This window comes from Corythoichthys intestinalis, chromosome 8 (genome assembly GCF_030265065.1).
Source record: "Corythoichthys intestinalis isolate RoL2023-P3 chromosome 8, ASM3026506v1, whole genome shotgun sequence".
Taxonomy (NCBI): domain Eukaryota; kingdom Metazoa; phylum Chordata; class Actinopteri; order Syngnathiformes; family Syngnathidae; genus Corythoichthys; species Corythoichthys intestinalis.
Window position 1 is genome coordinate 53,277,617 of NC_080402.1, and position 11,220 is coordinate 53,288,836.

Below are 11,220 nucleotides of genomic sequence, written 5' to 3' on the forward strand. Positions count from 1 at the left end.
CACGACGAGCCGAATTTAGACCAAAAAGTTCAATTTTGGTCTCATCCAACCACATGACCTTCTCCCATTGCTCCTCTGGATCATCCAGATGGTCAGTGGCAAACTTCAAACGTGTCTGGACATGCACTGGCTTCAGCAGCGGGAACTTGCGTGCGCTGTAGGATTTTAATCCATGACGGCGTAATGTGTTTCCGATGGTTTTCATCAAGACTGTGGTTCAAGCTCTCTTAAGGTCATTGACCAAGTCCTGCCGTGTAGTTCTGGGCTGATCCCTCACCTTCCTCATGATCAGTGATGCCCCACGAGGTGAGATCTTGCATGGAGCCCCAGAACGAGGCAGATTGACCGTCAACTTGAACTTCTTCCATTTTCTAATAATCGCTCCAACAGTTGTTACCTTCTCACCAAGCTGCTTGCTTATTTTCCTGTAGCCCATCCCAGCCTTGTGCAGGTCTATTATTTTATCCCTGATGTCCTTACACAGCTCTTTGGTCTTGGCCATTGTGGAGAGGTTGGAGTTTGTTTGTTTGAGCATGTGAACAGGTGTCTTTTATACAGGTAAAAAGTTCAAACAGGTGCAGTTACTTCCGGTAATGAGTGGAGAACAGGAGGGGTTCTTAAAAAAGAACTAAGAGCCGAAATATTTACTAGTTGGTAATGTATGAAATACTTATTTCATAGAGTTAAATACAAATTTATTATTTAAACATTGTACTATGCAAAAGACGCATGCAACAGCTGTTTACAAAGTGGTCAAAACGCTTCAAATATGACAAAAACATCGCCAAATAACTATATATGAAAAATGTTATACTTACAGACAATGCCTTCGAAGGCGCAAACAACTCGACAAGGTTAGAATAACGTGAGGACAATAAACAATGCTGCCCAGCTCCGGACTGACGAAAAGACTACAACAATGGCCGCCTCAGTACTTCCTTCCTGTCACACGGCTGTCAAAAATAAAAGCATGAAAGAAAAATGCACATCGTGAAATGTAGGGCAGAACAACCGTTGTTTAAAAAAAAAATCCACCATCTTAAACAGTTACAATGTTCTTTCCACCAAATACTTTTTTACTTGTACTTGAGTACATATTTCGGATGACTACTTTTACTTTTGTGAAATTATTTTGAAGTAACACTCCTCTTACTTGAGTCAACTTTTTTGGCTTCTCACACACCTCTGTTTAAAAGTCACTTGTTCCCGCATTTCATGACACTTTGAAGATTCAATTAAACAAACAAACAAAAAACGTGATTGCAAGTCACCTTTGTTCAGCCTGTTGCTGGTTCGATTCCAACTGGTGTCACACCCACATCGTCTTCTCATTGAGTTCTTGTCGTTTGTGAAAGTCTACATTATTTGGAGAATGGGATTCATAAAAACGCCTTGACTTGAACTATTTCGACTCCAAATCTGTGCCGGAATGCAGCTCGGCTATCGGTCGTTGCTGGGAAGGCTTCAACTCGAAACGCGATTGGCTTTGACATACAGTACTAGTATGAAGACGAGGGTCATGTAGTATCAACATGCATCCAAAACTGTCATTACCACCACCAGAGGCTGTGTCTAGGTGTGGTGATGCCATTCAAAAAGAAAAGCTGCTGCTACGTGCAACAGGTGGCTCCGTGGCGCAATGGATAGCGCATTGGACTTCTAGCGGTTGTGAAGAGATTCAAAGGTTGTGGGTTCGAGTCCCACCGGAGTCGCATTTTTTGTTTTTTTTTGATCAACGACACAACATTTTGTCTTCTGCTAGAAAAGTTTCCTAATACCAATGACGTTCATGCCTAATACTTTATGTGTATTTGCATAATGGACCCACGGAACTACATTGAGTGATATGGCTCTGGCAGGTTTTGTTGGTGGGTAAAGCCGGATGTTTTTTGTTATAGTGACCGAGTGTTGCACATGATACCTTTATGGTTTTAACAACTTTACTAATGTCCTGCCAAGTGACTCTCAACATCAACGTTCTCTTTTTTAGTCAAGGAGTAATGCACAAACAATAACACATCTAAATGACATGCACACCATCTACTGGCGAAGTCCCGTATTACAAGTAACTCAATCATACCCACTATATCACATTTTTCCAGTGCGGTTGTCCCGGGACGACGCTTGCAGACCCCTAAAAGCAAATAATGTTGGCAAAAGCAAATAATTTCCCAGGAAAAAAACTAAGAATACCAGTCAAAGATGTCTTTTGAATTACTCCCATAATACCATATACTTAATACTAAAATCTATGCACATTCTGTTCATTAGGTACAACAAGCGGAAAAAGAACCATGAGGCACTTGTGCTGCAAAAAAACACAACTGGGATGGAAAAAGTGAAAAAGCACCTCCACTTTGCTGGCACAGTAGTGTCAACTATGATGTAATATTATGTAAATATGTTTCCAAATCTGTTTGAAATGTTTCCAACTAACTTTCTCCATTTTGTATTGCGGCCTTGGATTTGTTTTAAATGTTTTAATATACCAATGGCGTAGGTTTTGGCTGTGCTTTTGGACAAAAGTAGTGTTTTAATATACCAAGGGCGTAGGTTTTGGCTGTGCTTTTGGACAAAAGTAGTGTTTTAACTGAAGGAAGACTCCATTTCTATTTATTCTTTGTTATCCCCAGAGTAAGAATTTTTTCCCCAGTTATATTTATTTATTTCGACAAATGTTGAGTGGTTAAGACAAATGTTTATATTGTATATATATGTATATGTTTATATACTGGATAGTAAATAGCTTACAAACATGTTTGTTTTTATTGTGTATGTTAATATGATTGAAGTTATGCTCAAATATTGCAATTTAAATTAGCTAATAAAATTTGGACATGTATTCTGGAAGTTTTCAAAATGTTTCTTTAGCTTGACTAGTTTTTGAATACAAAGGTTTGAATGGAATGGTGTATCACATAAACCAATACACATGAAAGTTATTATAAGTCAATATTTTTTTTTTTTTGCATTGATCATTTAGCCTATCAATTAATTAGGTTCATATTCGTTAGAAATTTAGCCCTCAACCCCCTTCACCTAACCTTTTTGGTCTTATTAATGTCCGGTCTCCAGCAAAAAGTGTTCATGCAGGTTATGCTGTCCCTACCAATGTTGAGATCAAACTTTGTAAACCTTGTAATATACACATTGTTGGTTACAATGTTTTCTTCATTGTCATTTAGTTGTTGGTTTGCATATTTTACAACAACATATATGGGCCAAAGGGCTTTGAAAAAGAAAACAAAAACAGCAGGAAAGGAAAATACTCATAAATCATTTAAAACAGAAATAACAAAATACATAAATGATACAATGAAATACAAACACTACCATGCTGTCCTCACTTCGAAGCGTCTACTTTTTCCCAAGCTAGACAGCTAGTTAACGACGCTTTAATAATCAGACTTCTTTCTTTTTGTTCTGATTTATTCATAGAATGGCCTCAAACCATTATCCTCATTAGACCGTCGTAAAACTACAAAAAAATAATACACTACGTAGCATTACCAACAACGTTAGCTTAGCACGCTACACAAGTTCCCTAAACATACACAAAAAACGTCTTCTATAAAAACTATAACATTCCTCGCAATTACAGATTATGTACATTATTTTACACATCCATACTTACGGACAAATCTTGTCCAGGAATCATATAAGCACAAAATGAAAAGGAAGGCGTCAGCCTGAGACGTCGTGCAGCCATGTTGAATTGGCAAGGATACAGCACAAAAACCCTGCTGTAAAATGTACCAAAAGGCAGAATAACTAGTAATAATTAATGCATGAAAACAGTCAAAGTTAGTTTAAAGTGCTTACTACAGGATTTAGAAAAAAAAAAAGTCTTAAATAGCCTTATTATGTGAATTAGAATTATATTTCGAAACGATTCGACTATTTACAACAAGTTGGCACTTTACTAACGTCTTGCCAAGTGAATCTCAACAACAACGGTCTCTCTTTTTGTCAAGGAGTAATGCACAATTACATATCTAAACGACATGCCTACCATCTACTGGCGAACTCCCGTATTACAAGTAACTCAATAATATCCACGATTTCACATTTTTCCAGTGCGGTTGTCACGGCTCGATGCTTGCAGACCCCCAAAAGCAAATAATGTTTGCAAAAGCAAATAATTTCTCAAGTAAAAACTAAGAATTCCAGTCAAAGATGTCATTTTGACTATAATTCTGACTGCAAAAAGTTTTATCAAATACAATATGATGACACAACATCCCTTTCTAAAATATAATGGTCGTATAAAGTGTTCATACATAAAGTGATACAATACTGAGAATTATTTTAGATCTTACTGAGAATTATTTTAAGATCTTATGGCGCCTGCGAACGAGAAATAGTCGAGGTTCATTCTTTGGAATGGCAGCCAATAGACCCCAATCACGTGACGTCACAACTCCACCCCCCCGACTGGTTCCGCCATATTGTCCGTCAGCTCGTCGTGTTTACATATTACCGCTACGTACATTCCTCCTATTACTGTGTGTTTTTCTGCTTGTCTAAGGAATCACCGCCTAGTAAACGAACCCAAAAACCTTCCTGACAATCGTTAACATTGATTGATCTGACTGATTAATCAAAATGGTGAAGGCATGTCTGGCGGTTGGTTGCAGTAACAGAGAAGATAAACGGTCATTTTAGAAGTTGCTGTGTGCCCATTGTTAAAAGGGCAAATCTCTAAAGCAGCACGGTTTGTTTATCGCGGTCCATGATGCGTTTGTGTCGACAGCCGTCAGACAGCGGCGAAAACATCAATATGATGCCAACACGAGACATCATCAGACGGAGACTGCGAAGCTCGTCGCCACGGTCGCGCAGCAAGAAGGTGAGCGCAACAACAGGTGTTGTGCCGGAAAATAGCCGCCCTGCGTGAAATGTCCCCCCTGACGGGAGTGCCCACACGGAAATAACTTTCTTGTACCGTGTATTATTTTACTCTGCTTGAACTAATAAATGTCATACCTGTGTGATTGTCATTGGAATATGGTCGTGACAACCTGTAGACTAATACATTTCTGTTCAAAGATGGTTATGTGGCTCAGTCCACGATTTGTTACTAAAATACAGTACTAATATTTTGTGTAATTTAATCATTTAAAACTGATCTTACAGTCGTAAATGCATTACTGTAATGCGTCCATGAAAACATTTGATGTTTTCACGTCAATCAAGAGTTATAAATAAGCGCTCCCGTCAGGGGGGAGATTTCACGCGGGGCAGCTATTTTTCGGCACACACAGGCCCGTTGTCGATCAAGTTTCATTTTACAATCGTGACAACGGTGACGCTCAGCTGACCAAATGTCGGTTTATATTTGGGCCGATGCCGATTTTGGGTACCAGACTCTTCATCGTGACATAAACTGGAGTATGATTGGAAATTTTGTGATCTCAGGACGAGCTCTGACGCACGGGACGGGACCGGACGGGAGGAAACATCGGTTTGGGCATCAAATATGGATGTGGCGACTGGATCGACCGAAGCTTTTCCAAATAACGGCTTTTATGCAACTCTTCCAATGAGTTTACAGCGTCTGAAAGCACCGGGGCTTCCATAATTTGCAAGTGAATACACCTTTAGAAACTACTACCATTGACAATACAGACACACAATGACGGACAATATGGCGGCACAATACAGCGATCACGTGATTGTGTGACGTTGGTGATTGGGGTCTATAGCGTTCTCACCATTTCATTTCTTGCAGAGCCGTATAAAGAGAGTTGCGACACTCTCTGATGTCGCCGCAGGTGGTCACGTTGTTCCTGTCACAGGTGTCAAACCGATTCCAGAAAGGGCCTAGTGGGTGCTGGATTTTGTTCCAACCGATAACGCGCAGAGAGTTTAACCAATTAACTTCTTGCTGAAACAAGCAGCACCTGACAAAGTTTAACTGATTACACATCTAAAAGATCTAATTGGTGAAAAGGTGGCCTCTTCATTGGTTGGAAAGCAAACCTGCACCCACTAGGCCCTTTCTGGAATCGGTTTGGCACCTGTGCTTTAGGGTGTTATGGAGGACCAAAGCTGCCAAAATTAAAAATAAAAGTAATTAAAAATAAATCAATAAAAGGCCAAATATAAACGACTATAAATACAAAATAAGAATTAAGATACAAAAACTAAAAATAAATCCAAAAATAAATATGGAAATAAATAGCTAATTATATAAAAGTAAAAATAAAAATGAATATATATACAAAAATAAGAAATTACATTAAAATGTAAGAATAAATACAAAAATAAATTTGGAAATAAATGCAAAAATAAATATATTGATTGAAATAAATGTCAATCAATAAATAAAAGCGCTTTGCCTTATATTTACTTATTTCATTGTCAGCGCCAACTTGCAAGTGGAAATGTAATTCAAATGAGGGGGCGTTCCTAAGGGTGCCATGGGTTGAACTATTCGCTTATTGGTTGATCGACATTCGATTTCTGAAATCTACTAGCCATGCCTGCCACAGATGACAGAACGTGGGTCTGAAAGTCAGGGAAACAGCCGACCTAGTTTAGTAGTCCTACTTGGTGAGAAGTGAGAGAATATGCATTATCCACCGCCGAATGTCAAAGCATGGTATAAGGTGAGTTTGTATGACAGTGGCATATTTTAAAATGAAAACTTGGTTATTCGTATGGCATGCTGCACTCTCTATATATATCTGACTGCTACTGGTATCAAAGCTACTTGTAACTGCTCCAGTGTAGCTTAGCAGAAGTTACAACTAAGTTCTCATGAAAGCAAACGATATTCCTGCTCACCATAAGATTGTTTTTAGAGTCTCTGACTTGAATAATTCCACTGACATCGCAACGTTGGATGCTGGGTGATTACAGGGATCCCAGGATCTCATCCAAATTCTGGGTTCAGAATGATGCAAGGACGTCTCAGGTTCCGACGTACAAAGGTTCAGAGTAAGTGAATGTCATTAATAATTTGACTTGGACTATAGTTTCATTCATTCAAATGAAGTGTCAAGAGGAAATATTTGTGTTAAAAAAATAACAAGCCGAATCATGACTTTGCCATCAGGGTTAAACCATTTTGTTATTTCAAGTCCTGTTTAAACACTAGAAATTACTTCTTCAGCTTTTATGCAATGCAACTTTTTAAATTGCAACTTGTTTTCCTTTTTTTTCATGGAGGACTTCGTGTGCAAGAATCCATGACACGTCTGGATCCACTGGGAATTGTCCGCACACTACAACTACAAACTGTTCGCCGTAGATCAGGGGTCCCCAAACTACGGCCCGCGGGCCGGATACGGCCCGCAGCCACATTTGGTCCGGCCCCCTGAACAAAAAAAAAAAAAAAATGTAAAAAAAAAAAAAATTTTTTTTTTTTTTTTTCCCAATAGAGTTATTTATGTCCTGGCTTTTTTCTGTGAAGAACTGAGCAATGGTTATTTGGTTATTATCTGTTTAATTAATACAGTATTATTATATTATATTATATTATATTATATTATATTATATTCAGAGGTGCACATAAGTGGTCCGCACATGCGTACTGGACGTAGACAAACGCGCTGGCCCTCAACGGCTTCCATACGCTTTTGCGTACCGATGGCTGACCACTCTATTTGCGGCGGACACGAGAAAATAACTTCTCAAAATGTCGATGAGGCAGGCCACACTGAGTAATTACTTCCGTGTTCCCCCACCCCCGTCAAAAGACAGACAGACGACAGAGACGTCACCGGAGCTACCGAAAAAAAGGACTTTTGCTGAAAAGTGGCTACAGGAGGTACCATGGCTAGAAGCGAATGATGCTCGCACGGAAATGTGCCGTGAGAATCCCAATGTCGCCGATTAGAGCAACGCATTTTATGTAGGGTCAAAGAATTTCAGCCATCCAAATTTTGAAAAGCACGAAAAAAACAGAGAGCATGTGGCAATTAAGCAAACTATCGATGTCAAACAGGACCCCACTCGCCCTATGGACATGTGGCGGAATAGGGCGGAATAAAGGTAATGAACAGCGATATGCACTGACAAACGTGTTTTTGCTCGCATTTTACAAAGCTAAACATGCACGTTCAATGAGGTCTTATGAGGAGGACATCCCACTTTTAAAAAGGCTTGGAGTTAATGTGGGAGCCGCATAATGCCCTTTATTTTGAATTGGTGCTTTTATGTTTATTTCTTTACATTTCACTTCAAAGTGATGGCAATTTTGTTGTGCCAGTTGATGTTAATCAAGCATTAACTGTTAATATAATTAATCAAAGTTAATTGGCTCTAAGTAAAGCTTGTCATAAATTTATCGCATCAGGTGGGTCGGCTCTCAAGCTCAATGAGGACCAAGTCACATCTCCAGGTCCTCCTCTGAGAACCTGGGCAAAAAAAATATGTGCACCCCTGATTATATTATAATATATTATATTATATTATATTATATTAAGGGCTGTCAAAGTTATCGCGTTAACGGGCAGTAATTAATTTTTTTCATTAATCACGTTAAAATATTTGACGCAATTAACGCATATGCCCCGTTCAAACAGATTAAAATGACAGCAGTGTCATGTCCACTTGTTACTTGTGTTTTTTGTCTCCCTCTGCTGGCGCTTGGGTGCGACTGATTTTATGCACCATGAGCATTGTGTAATTCTTGACATCAACAATGGTGAGCTACTAGTTAATTTTTTTGATTGAAAATTTTACCAATTTTATTAAAACGAAAACATTAAGAGGGGTTTTAACATAAAATTTCTATAATTTGTACTAAAATCTATCTTTTAAGAACTACAAGTCTTTCTACCCAGGGATTGCTTTGACAGAATATTAATGTTAATGCCATCTTGTTGATTTATTGTTATAATAAACAAATACAGTACTTATGTACAGTATGTTGAATGTATATATCCGTCTTGTGTCTTATCTTTCCATTCCAACAATAATTTACAGAAAAATAAGGCATATTTTAGAGATGTTTGAATTTGCGATTAATTACGATTAATTTTTAAGCTGTGATTAACTCGCTTAAAATTTTTAATCGTTTGACAGCCCTAATTATATTATATTCTACTATATTATATCATTTTTATTTTATTTACTTTGGTTCCGTGAAGAATCCAGAAAGGGTTATTTGATTGTGGCTTTCTGAAAAACAATACATTTTTACATTTAGGCACTCCTGCAATCGTCACACTTTTTCTGTTACAAACTGACCCCGGCCCCTCATCAGAGAAGAGAAGGGTTATGTGGCCCTCACAGGAAAAAGTTTGGGGACCCCTGCCGTAGATGATATTCTGTGCCAGCCCCCAACAGTCAAAGGCATATTAAAGCTCTATATTGGGGGACTCGGAAGGAAGTACAAAAATAAATTAAGACCATATTTTTTTCACCCATTTTGGAAAGATAAACCCATATACAGTATAATATAGACCATTTTAAATTAAGTTTAAATATTTCATGCTTTTATTATTTATAATGTGCTAGGAATCTAATTAATTTAGATTTGGAGTGCTTTCGCTGCCAGCCTCTCCCAGTCAAAAATTGATTGGATGTCAAGCGCTGTCAATGGCAGCCAATGAGTTAAATGTTGATGTTTATGGCTTGCAAAAATAAGAAACCCTAAAATTTTATGTCTCAGAATTAAGAAAAAAAAAATTCTGGGCCCTGCAACACATTGTCTGTTATTGCAGAAATGTTGATATAGTTTTAGTTGCCACTTCTGGGAGATGATTGAAATTTTACCCATCAAAATCAAATTATGAGGTGTGGCACGCCCTCTTTGCTTGTTGGCTCTTTGAAAATGGCTTAACAAGTTCAACTTCAAAAGGGATCATGTAAAGTGCACATTTCTAATCAAAAACATAACATTAAAAAAAAAAAAAACAATAAAAGCATGAAATATCCCTGACCAAAAAAGTTAAATAAAATTATATAAATGCTAACACTTTCACAGTCTAGGGCTAGGCACATACAGATGAGGCTAATCAATAACTAAATTTGCCATATACGATGTGTGCATGTTTAGTTATGTTTTAGGACTAGTTGGTTCAACTTTAAATTACATATTTGCAGTTTTATGTGATGATCCACATGGTCATCACCCCCATGTCGATGTCAGTCCCAGAAGTGCAGCTGCGACAGGCCTCGACTCCTGAAGAAATTCAGCAGATGTCAGAATTTTCTAATGTATTGAATGTCTACAACGAGACTATCCATCCTGCGTCAAATATTTGGACTTGTTTTAAATGACAGCATAGAATGTTGGTTGTCGTTGATGTGACAGTACCTCAATAATGTGAAGAAATAATAAAGGCAATGATTGTTTTTCTGCAAAGTAATATTTTATTGATGACCAGTGTAATACAATACAAATGATAAACAGGCAATTGATGTACAAAAAAGGACTTCCAGCACAACTAACTCGTTCATCAAAAAAAATTGTCCACTGGACACCAACATGAGCCACTTAAGGTCAGTAACTTTTTCCCCTAATACTGGCCAACTGCTCACCATCAGCATTCCCTGAAATGTAAATTTATTGCGTCTTCGGGGAGCTTTAGGGTTAAAAAAAAAAAAAAAAAAAAAGCACGTAGATAAGTGAGGACGAGAGATGTCTTATTGTTGAGGTACGACACCCCAACCTTCCTCAGAAGTATCTAGAAGAAAATAGATGACAACGGCAAAATGGTATAATAGATTAGCTATGAAAGCATTAAACGAGACACCAGCCGGTGCAAACAGTCTCCCGGAGCACCACACGAACTTGAATGTGTGAATTTTGCTTCACTAAATTGCGCTAACGCTAAACTATTCCTTGTGAGTTTAATGTTGTTAGCAGCTTTATCCATGTCCCACCTTGCCTCCCCTTCCTGAGACCCAATGCAAGGTATTAGCTTATGGAAGATTATATATAGATTCAACATACCTCAACTGGACTTAAGTAAAAAGTTTTTTAAAAAAACACACACCAAATTACCAATTCAATACGTACCTTGTCCTCATCCAACCGATTGCCAGCATCCCGTAGCCGCTTGGATTCCGACCTTCTCGTCTCGTCCCATTATTTTACGAAGCAAGCAAGCAGCAGGAAGGCAGACATTACTTCGTCGATCGAGAGGATCACTGAACTGGCATGTCGATCGAGCAATGGGTGAATAGTTCAACACATGTAGTACTGCCCCCTCATTTGAATAACATTTCCACTTGAACGTTGGCACTGACAATGAAATAAGTAAA

At 38.2% G+C, this 11,220-nt stretch overlaps 1 long non-coding RNA gene and 1 other non-coding gene across 2 annotated transcripts; both read left to right on the plus strand.

The window, feature by feature from the left end:
- Positions 1–1,625: 1,625 nt before the first annotated feature.
- Positions 1,626–1,712, plus strand: trnar-ucu (transfer RNA arginine (anticodon UCU)). Its single transcript is given in 2 exon segments — positions 1,626–1,662; positions 1,677–1,712. It is a non-coding gene; the product is annotated as a tRNA-Arg (tRNA).
- Positions 1,713–6,156: 4,444 nt separating this feature from the next.
- LOC130920556 (uncharacterized) lies at positions 6,157–11,005 on the plus strand. Its single transcript, XR_009064175.1, has 3 exons — positions 6,157–6,611; positions 6,807–6,942; positions 7,174–11,005. It is a non-coding gene; the product is annotated as an uncharacterized LOC130920556 (long non-coding RNA).
- Positions 11,006–11,220: the final 215 nt, after the last annotated feature.